Raw genomic sequence first — 10,856 nt, 5'->3', positions numbered from 1 at the left:
AATAGAGCTGCAGAACTTCAAGGAACTGATCAACAGAATGGCTGAATTGGAGAAGATAGGAAAGCTACAATAGAAAATACAATATATATATTAGAAAAACTAGTTCTTATCATAAAATGAAGCCAAGATCAACCTTTTGTTAAAATTTTCTTGAATTACAGCATATAAAAATGGGTATATTCAGAGGAAATGTTCAGTAAGATTTGAAAATTCAAGTACTCCCCAGACAGTCTCTCCAAGATTTTTGTGATCCAAGGTCTTCATCCGCTTCTGGAAAATCTCATTTTAATCACATTATATATTAAAAAAAAAACCAAAAAAACCCCAAAAAACCAACAGAAAAAAAATAAAAAACCAGTCTGCAAGGATACAAAATTCTAAAAATGGAATTCTAAAATGGAATAACATCTAAATAAAAGGTAAAGAATGCACGACCACTGAAATAGCTTGATGTTGTTATATGGTGAGGAATGATCCCTACTGGCACTGCTTCTTTCCCTCAGCTGCTACTTGTCTGTTGACTTATCACAGGCAAATCACTTCAATCATTCCCACTTCAGCTTCCCCATCAGTAAATCAGGACTGGCACTTCACCTATTTTGTAAAGTGCTCTAACTTCTAATGGCAGAATTCTCAGCCGGTAGCTCAGTGGTATGATAAAGATGAGATTTTTGGTGTACAGAAATGAATATGCTTTTAATGGAATTACAAAATATAATTAACCCTCAAGCTTGGTACTATGTGATAAAAGTAATCCAAATGTGTGACAAATTATCTGTTTTATTGTGTCTTATATCATAATTATGTATTCCTAAACTATGCTACAAAACTTAAGGATGGTTTTCTTACCATTGAAATGATAAAACGCCTGTGAGGACCTAAACTATGCTACAAAACTTAAGGATGGTTTTCTTACCATTGAAATGATAAAACGCCTGTGAAGATTTTGTTTTGTTTTTATACAAGCCAAGAAAATGCATTCTACTAGGAAAAACCATGGTGATCCCTCGAACAGGTTATGTAGCACTGTGGAGCACTCTGACCTATGAGCAATGATAAACTATAAATTGTTAAATGCCATTTAAGAGTACACAAAAGTAACAACAACAAATTATGCTTTGGGGCAGCAAAATGTAGATGGGAAAATATTAATAGTTGCTTTGGCAATTATTTTGTTATGCAATCCCACAGTTTGAATCTTTTAAGTTCTTTATAAAACCTTGGTTATGAAAAGTTAAAATTAAGAAAAATAATCTCAGAATAGTCAATAATTTATGACTGCTCTACTGAAGAGTGTTTATCATCAAGGATAGACAGAAAGAAAGACATGCATGATAAATACTGGTTATCCCACTTACAAAGTCTCATTCATTTTGTTCTAGACACAGTCCCTTAAAAGGGAAAAGGAGTTTAACCTCTGGACAAGTGACAAATGAAGTACACAATCTATATCACTTATTCATGAGACTCTTGCCCACTCTATCAAGGGGCGATTAAACCTATGGAAGAAAATAATCCATTGACTGACATTGAATACCAGGACCATCCCTCACTCAGAAGTCCCTAACTGCAAGTTTCTGAAGGCTAGAAGATTCTTCAGGTGAAATCTCATCATGTTGTTTGTAACTCTTCCTTATGTATCAGCTTTTGATGTCTACATATGATTTTGACCACATCTCTGCCATCAGAATAAGTAGTTCTCATATTTGAGCAGTAGATGGCTGGACAGCTGCCTGCTTGTTTCAGAGAATGAACACAAGTAGCCTTAAAACATGGAGTACATTCAGAATAGTGAAATGAAGAAACTGCGTTAGACAAGACATCAGAGAACAACAGATTTGTTGAGGCTCGTGGAGATTAGATAGAGATTAAAGTCAAGCCCACTGATCACATCTTACCTACCAGTCCTCTCTAAATGTAGAAGGCAATACATTTGTTCAGGCAAAATTAACCATTATAAATCCATGCTAGTTTCTCCTGGTCATCCTCTAGTCCTTCATATGAGGATTGTCACCATAACCTTCCAAGTACGTGAGGTAAGGCTGACCAGCCTGCAGTTCCCCAAGTCTTCTATGCTCACCACCCTCAAGGTGGGCATGTTGCTTGCTTTTGCTTGTCATCAGGAACCTATGTCAATCATCACAATATTAGAAAGATTAAAAAAGAGGAGTCATGAAATGAGGGTGATAAAATGCTACAATGGGTTGCCCAGAGAACAATATTTCATTGGTGGATTCTGCCTCTTCCCAGAAACACTCACTTTTTTTGAGACAATTCCAGTCAGGATGCCAAACAGACCCTCTTGGCAACACCAGCCATGAAGGGCAAAGCTAATCTATTCCTGAGCTTCTATGCCTTTCACCTACCCCCCAAAATCCTGCAGTCACTCTCGAACTTACCAGGGTCTCCATGGTAGTACCATGGTGTTGATATGGAAAGTGAGGAAAAAGCAGAAGTCTGGGTTCCAGACTCAATGCTGAGTCAGGTGTACTTTTCATCCAAACAAGTGTAATCAGTGTTTTATTCTTGCATACATCACTGTCTTCACATGTTGGTATGGATTTCCACAAGCAGATGTTGCAATGGCAGCTCCAGCCAGCAGTTTTGCAGCCACACTGCCAGGTGTTGGGAACAAGACAGCAAGCTCCATGGAGAGAGAGGTGATGTGTTAGTGTGTGAGCTTTGAGAAGAGGCAAGATGGCTTCATAACTTCATTGGATTTATACCAGCCCCACCAGCATGTGGTTCTAGCCCATGGTGAAAAAATGACTGATTGTATTTCTTGACAAGGGCATCCTTAACTTTATATTAATGTTCCATCAACTGTTTCAAGTCAGACACATATGCACTGTAAGGCAGCAGACTACTGTCTGTCTGTCCTTACAGAAAGATTAATATGTTTCCGTACTCCCACTGTGCCAAAAAAGATATATTTCATCAGTTTTCCTGTTCCCTCACTAATTCCATAGGTAATTTCATGTGATGTTAATTGGTGAATAGTTTTCTTTAATGTAATAGGGATTATATTCATTTTGCATTGATTGAATCAAATAAAAAATTTTCCAGGAATTAAATACATATGATAAGAACAACTGCCAGCCATCTGCCTTGATCTGGTATTTCAGGATAATACTAATCTTTTAACCTGGGTTCAATCTAATGGCCACTTTCATCATTCAACTAGATTTAAATTCACATTCTTATTTTTTCTGAATTTTCACTTAAGAATATTCTTTATCTTCAAAAAACAGGGAGTAGAATCATAGCTAACCTTTGCTTGCAGCACTGTAACTTACTTTATTTACTTCTTTTTATCAGAATTACACTAATGCTCAGCAAAAACTAAGCAAATCCTGATTTCTCAGTAAATGTGTTTTATTTTAAAATGGGAATTATTAATCATTTAGTGTTCAATCCCACAAGGCTGAGGATGAACATCTGCTGATAACCATCACTGAGCTACTCAGCTGCTGATGATTGTGCTGCTATCACACTCAGAGCCTGATAAACTGCAGCAGATCATTTAGATCCTAAACTCTTTGCAGTGGGGATTATGTCTGCTTTGTCCCATGCCACATGTATTACAGCAAAGAGCTGACTGGTAGCATTCAGCAAATGCTGAGAAATTAACCTCTACAGGGCTTTGCAACAACTGGCTATAAGTGATGCTGATCCATAAAGATCATCCCTGTCTGGCCACAGGAGAATAACTGGTGATACCTGTTCCCTGGGAAATGTGCAGTGCAAAGTGTCCTTTCAGGTACCTCCAGTAACTCCCCCATAAACCATTTAGATGTTTTTCTCCTTCTCAAAAAATTACTATTAGCTCCCAGCACTTGCTGTCAAAGGAAAAAGAGCAAAAACAGACCAGCAGACCCCAAACCCAGCAATCACACCAAGCTCTGCTTCCTCCCACAGGCAATCTTAACCTTTTCAGGCACTGTAAAGTAATATCAAAATGGTATAAATTTCCTTTTCCTCCTTCCCATGCCCTGTTGCCATCTCGCTTTACCTCAACCCCAGATCTCACTGCTCATTTCATCCGTGACACATCTGCCTGGAAACCTGGGATGTGGGATTTGGCCTGCCTATACAAATGCAGTGGGACAAGCTGGGAGCTCCCAAGATTATGCTCAGCAGCTCATTGCCCCACTGTCCTGATCCCAAAGGTTACCTTGAGGGAAGAAGCTCTGTGCCAATATGGTCATGGAGCAAAGGCAGATTGAGTCTGCTTGTTCCCATCTGTGCACATATCTCCTGAGAGAGTCCTTGCCTGCGTCAGCCTCTCTTCTGGGAAAAACAGTAACAAGGTTGTGCAAGATCCCAGATTTTTATTCATGGAAAGGTTTGTGGCAGTGAAAGCTGTATCCATTCATGTTCTTAATGAAATAAGGGTAATTTGGTATTTCCCAGAAAAAAGAAAAAAGTACTTACAAGTAGCTGATTGATCACTCAGAAGCCTGCACTCTGAGAAACTTGATTTTTTATTTTATTTCTGTGCTTAAAGTATAACATTTTTAACACAAGAGCACATCTTCGAAGAAAGTGTATTCTGGGAAAAACAAACAAATAAAAAAATCAACAATAAAGCCCCCTTGAAATTTACTTTATTCCATTTTGAGAACATTTTCTGGGTTTTAGATCAGAATTTCAGCAGGGTGGACCAGTTTCTTGAAAAATAGTTGGGTTTGATCAAAAGGCAATTTTCCAACAAAAAAAAATATTCTGTTGGCAATCCTAGAACAATTGTAGTGAAATCTTTAAAATGACTGTCCCCTTCACCAGCTGTATTCACCAGACCATGCCAGACATACTGTTCTCTGTTAGTGTAAATTGATTCAGTTCTACTGGCCTCTGATGTGTTTCTGATGCTTTCTATACAGCCTGCTTCTGAGTTCTCAAACTGAATTTCATCCTGTGATTAGCAGAGCTGTGCTACCACAGGGAATAAAAGTTCGTCCTCAATGTTTACTACAGGCAATGAAAAGAAAAACACATTTCCATTAGATGATTTTGGCTAGGCTTAATGTAAAGGAGCTAGTACCCTCCTTTGAATGTAGGCAGAGGATAGGGGGACCCTCCTTGGACAGGTGACAAACTGAAGCTTCTTACAGTGCTCTTTGTACATGAGGGACAAATATCTCCACGCCTGCCTCTGGAGACCTTTGTTTTTCCAGCTTTTGCAGCATTAAGTATGAGAGTGACAAGGAAGAAGATGAAGAAAAATTATGAGGCTGAGTAATCCTTCCCTAGGACAGAGCTATCTCTTATGAACAGGTGCAGTTTTAACAAGAGGATGGGGAATAGAGCTCTATTAGGCACAGTTAGTGTGGCATTTGTGCTGTAAGTTATATTATAAAGCCATGGCTTTGCAAGTCCCATTTCATCCACAGTGTGGATTTGACTGCATTTGACTTTTCTTATTAGGAAGATTCTATGGTTTTAAAATTTATTTATTAATAGTCCCAGGTATGAGATAGGTGCGTGCATATACAAGTGGAAAGATAAGGGATCTTCCCCATGGAGGTTTTTGGGCCTGTTCTGAACAGACATAGTTTAATTCATCTTGGATCCAAAGTCTTTTTCAAAGAATCCCATCAATTCAAATCCCCTAGGTGTGGAATTAATAAGGATTAGATAAATTTAATAAACTATATAATCTTCAGAAAGTGATAACATTGTTTAGCTTTCTATCGCTTTATAGTAATAATCTCTTTATCCGTACTAATAGAAAATGCCAAAGTTTCTATTACCATATATCTCAGTCTGAAGTTGTTACAAAGGCAGAAAGTCCCCTTAAAAGGATGTCAGAGAAAGGAATTTGTGACTAGACCAGTGGGTTATGATTCACTCAAAGCTAAATCTACACCATTTATATATCAAAGTTTTTTAAACAGTGTTTGAATTTACATAGACTTGTGCTAATTTTCTGTAGGGGGAGAAAGGGAAAAATTCACTCTCACAGAATATCTGAAGACAATGACATAGGAACCCTGAGGATTAAGAACCTTCAAACATTTTTAAAGATATCATACCTTATTAGTTTTGATTTCATCCCTGGAGTAGAATTTGACAATTTTCCCAATTAATAAAGTCCGAAATTAATTTGCTTCAATCAACAGAACCAGAAAACTTAACATGTTCATTAAAAACACAACTAAAGATCTCATCTAAAGAGATTTTCAAGAAGTGTAAGAGAAAGTTAATTCTGTTGAAGTCTGAAGAAAACTAGCTACTGATACTAAAATACATTTGGGTTTGTTTGTTTTTTTTCCAGGAACACTACTTAATTAATCAAGATAAAAACACCTATGTGTACACAGACTTTTACTTAATTGTTTTTAATACAGTGAACATTCACCAAAAATACTGGCTTGGTTATGAACCTTCCTATTTTCTTCTATTTCATCGCTAATGCAAATCTCCCATCAAGTAATTAATTAACATGAAAAGAGACATGATAATTAGGATGATCATCTAGAGGTCAAGCAACTCAATGAGATACACTAAAGGCTAAGAGTGGAGTTCTAATCAAAGGAGTGTAATTTCAAATCAAACATTTGGAAGTTAATTTTCTTGACGTGAATTTGCAAACATTTAGGTAACTATGTGAATAAACTTTACATATGCAAATAACCCTGTTGAGGGCAATAAAACTACTCAGAGGTGAAACGATACAGTCATAAGTGTAGGGAAGGTGCAGGGATTGAGCAGCAGAGCATTAAGGCACAAGGGAGTTCCCTAAGATCGGCCAAAGTCATTGGAGGGCAGGGGAGCAGTGGTACGTACATGTCTAAAGAGGCACTTTAACCCTATAGTGCCAGCTGTTCAGAAGCTGTCTCTAGAAGGTTTCTTTATATTCTGTTTACACAGAAAGCAAACATTTTGCAGGGTCAAACTCATCTTTTCCTTCCTCCTCTTCCACATTCAAGCTACACATTTCAAAATAATATCAAACCTTTTTCTCTGTTTCTTGAAGGACCATCAGTGAAAGCCAAAGCAGATGTTCAAAAACTGAAGGTATTTCAAGGGCAGGGACCACACACACATCAGTTTGCTGCTTTCTTTTTCAGTGCTTCTTAAACCAAACTTGTGTAACAGTGTGACCAAAGGGGATTCTCCAGTCAGGTGGAAGTCCCTTTGCTCTCACAGGTAGAAGCTGTTACTCTTCCTTTCTAAGCTGCACTACCACCGTGCTGCAATCAGAAAGAGAAGCCTAATTTAGATAGTAAGGTGAACAAAATGTTAAATAATAAAGAAGATTCCACATCATACTTGCTTCTTTATGTACTGTGGCACTTATTAATCTGTGTTTGACTTAGAAAAATACACAGAATTATCTGTTTTCCTCAATTATTCACTGCAGCTCATATTATTCACACACCTCATATTCATGTTTTCTTTCCTGAGTTGTACATCTGTGGTTGAAAGCACCACCTTCTGGCCAGTGCACACTGAATCTGGGCAGCAAGCAGATGAAGTTTTTATAGCTATCGACTGAAAATCTTCATGCAACTTTACCTAATATATACTACAGAAAATTACACATTTATGTAAATGCATGCTCAGTGCATGCGCATCTATATCACACTTATGATATAGAAATTAGTATGAAATAGATTAGTCTAAAAAGATAAAGATCTTGGTTTTTTTCTTATGTCACTATACAAGTAAAATTTGTACTTTAAAGGCATGAAAAATACGGAGTGAAAACTCTCAGTGAAATACCTTGAAAAATATTAATCTTTCCACTTTGCTTCTAGATATTTGGCAAAAATTATCCTTTCCACAATGCATGAATGTGTTTGCTTATCTTCATGAAGGTATAATTGAAATTATTAAGATTATTTTCATGTCTAGAGCATACATATGTGAGCAGAGTTGGTAACATGTTATATTTGTAGAGGCTGCATTTACAGTAGCTGTATATCCTGCCACATTTCCTATAGCTCTCTTACAAAAAAGAGATGAACAATTTAAGACCTGTCATGGTATTATAAAAGGAAAAATAAGGAGTTATTTAGCAGAAACACATGGTGGAGATTAAGGAAATCATTCTACACTGCTCTGTGACTCATTCAGCTTCTTCCAATTGTTCTCCCTTTATTGTGTTTTTTGTGTTTGATCTCTCTGTGGACCAAATCAAACCCTCTCACTTACATTTCTGCTAAAAGAAGATGGATCATACCTCTTCATTCATTTCCTAGGGAAAAACAAGGCAAAACCAAACAATTTTTACCTCATATTTAACAAATTTATCTTTTCAATTTCTTATTTATGCAGATATTAGGAACATACTTTTCTAATTGATTGGCTGAAAAAAGCTGATTATCTATTCACTCAAAGCACATTATCTTTATTTATCTGATTTATCTGATTTGTCTCACAAAAGTTGGTAATATGTACACAGACATCCTGTTGTTCCGAGATGTTTTGTAAACATTTTATAAAGAATGGTATTCCTAACTCAAAAAGTATGAAATCTAGAGCCTGTTATGTCAGACAGTTGGATCAATACTCTGGACATTGGACTCCACAGCAAAAACTCTCAGTGCCTTTAATTGGATCAGACTTCTATCTGCATCTTTCAAAATGCAAAAGCTGACATTGCATGCAGAATTACAACAGAAACTGGATTTTTTTTTCTTTTTTTGTAGGCTGTAAGCATTTGGGGAGTTTTGAGCAGCATTTCACACTTTATGTTCCATCTTGCTTGTTTTCTAAAGGCAAGCATAGAAAGATAAAAATCAAACCAGCAACAGGAGAGCATTAACAAGGAAATAAACAGGAGGTACATCCTGAGCAATAATTCTTTGTAACCACCTCTGTTAAATCAAGGCAGGAGTTCCAGGGAGTTGTATGGTTATATCTCCTTGCCACTAAGCACCTTGGGGCCTGTTAAATTTTTTTTGTTTGCAGCACTGCTGCCCATTTTATGTCCACCTGGTGATATTTAAAGTAATATTACATTATTTCCACAACAGACAGAGACCAACAAATGATAATTACATTTTATCTGACAGACCTAAGGGGCAATCCAGGTAAGTATCTTAAATACTGGAGGGTGGGAGCCATTCTGCTTAATTAAAGAGGCCCAAAAGAGGGCTGGTATAGTGAGGCAGACCTGAATTGGGATGAATTGGAATGAACTGGACATGCTTCATGCTCCCTCTTGGACATATCTGTCTCAGGTGAAGAAGGTGAGGGGTCCAGGCTGGTGGCACAAGCTCTGAGGGGCCCAGGTACAGCTCACCATCACATCTGGGTTACAATCCCAGACCTATTCCCATTCAAGGATATAGCTCAGATACACATTTCCTTCAAATTCACTCCTCCAAGCTCAACAATGTACTGTCAAGTGTACACATTGGATGGCCCATAATTTCTTCCACTTTCCCCACAATTTAATATCCCCTTTGCTTTCTGAAGTACTGCAGATCTGTCTATAATGATAACGTTCACGTACTGAAAATGCTAAACAACAGCAGTTCAGTCACTGATATCTATCCCAGTGATTTGTTATGAGCAATACAAAGTGCTCATCTCCCAGAAACACCAAGCTTTCCAATAAAAGGGAAGTATACTACAGAAGTGGACCTTAGAGAATTATTGTGCAATGTCTTCACTAAAGTGGTGATTAATTCACAGTAATTTACCTTGAGTTGTTTGAGTATATCTTTCACAGTGGTGTGATAAAAGCTTGATTTTATGTTGTTTGTTGGCTGGTTTTGTTTCACTTGGTGCCTGGTTGTGGTTTAGGTTATATTTTTGTGTTCTTTAGTTTCTAGGACAAAGAAATATGCATCTGTGGATGAGATGTTTGACTATGGACTTTATCCTTCCAGAAATTAATGAAAGATACATTCCTGGCAGAACACCACCAAATTCCTTGCCTGTTTCTGTTCCTTTCCAGGCACCAGCAAAACTCACTTTCACTTCCTCCAGCAAAGCAATTTGTATAAGTCAAATGATTTCTAATTTTTACAAGAGGAATTTTTTCAGCACAATTCAGTTTTTGCTACAGCTGCCTCCTCCTTAGTTATTTATATGGCAATATAGTACAACAAAGCAGGAATGGGAAATTTGTGCTGAGAGAAAATGAAGATAGCATAAACTATACAGATTACAGCAGTAAAAGCAAAGCTGGATATAAACCACTACAAGAGGAATGAAGAAGGGAGAAAACTGTAAGAAATTGTAGCAGGTTGGGTGTGTAACCGGGCAGAAACACCAATTTAGTGTAGTGGTTTGGTCCAAAATACTCATTACTGTTTATCTTCTGTGAGATAAGAATTAGGAGAAACGCAAAGCAGGCACCAAACTTGAAAGAATATAAAGAAGTTTATTAACAGACCTAAAAGAAGGGAAAAAAAAATTATACCACCTCCAGAGCTCTCCTCCTCCCCCCACCTTCCTCCCTTCTCCCACTGACAATGTAAAAAGACAACCCTTAAGATGTTCAGTCTGTTTACCACTTCCATAATAACCTTGTTCAGTCCATTTAGAAAGAGAAGTCTCTTCTTGCTCGTGCTATGAAAACATTATCACAACGAGACAGCCGCCCACTTCCAAATAACTTTGTTCAGTCCATTTAGGAAGAGGAGTCTCTCTGCCTGCATGTGAGTCCCTTCCCCCGACTTGCAGCTTTTCCCGCAACTGCTTTCGAGGGTCCACTCTTGAAGTTTTTTGGGGTACAATTTTAAGGTTGAGCCGTTTAGAAACAAAAACAGAGGCCCTTCTCCTTCCCTGGGAGCAAAGGGTCTTCCTCATCTTCATTGTTAGGACTATCTCTGGGAGCATCTCTAGGGACTGAGGTTTTCTCCTTTCCCATTTGGAGCAAAAGTCCTCATCTGGTC

The 10,856-nt window shown here is 37.6% G+C and overlaps 1 long non-coding RNA gene across 1 annotated transcript; it reads right to left on the bottom strand.

The window, feature by feature from the left end:
* Positions 1-4,466: 4,466 nt before the first annotated feature.
* Positions 4,467-10,285, bottom strand: LOC116439550. Its single transcript, XR_004238192.1, has 2 exons — positions 8,161-10,285; positions 4,467-7,196 (listed from the first exon to the last, which is right to left on the bottom strand). It is a non-coding gene; the product is annotated as an uncharacterized LOC116439550 (long non-coding RNA).
* Positions 10,286-10,856: the final 571 nt, after the last annotated feature.

The sequence above is a fragment of the Corvus moneduloides genome, chromosome 2, assembly GCF_009650955.1.
Source record: "Corvus moneduloides isolate bCorMon1 chromosome 2, bCorMon1.pri, whole genome shotgun sequence".
In the NCBI taxonomy this organism is placed as follows: Eukaryota; Metazoa; Chordata; class Aves; order Passeriformes; family Corvidae; genus Corvus; species Corvus moneduloides.
This window is presented reverse-complemented; position numbering and strand designations above follow the sequence as displayed.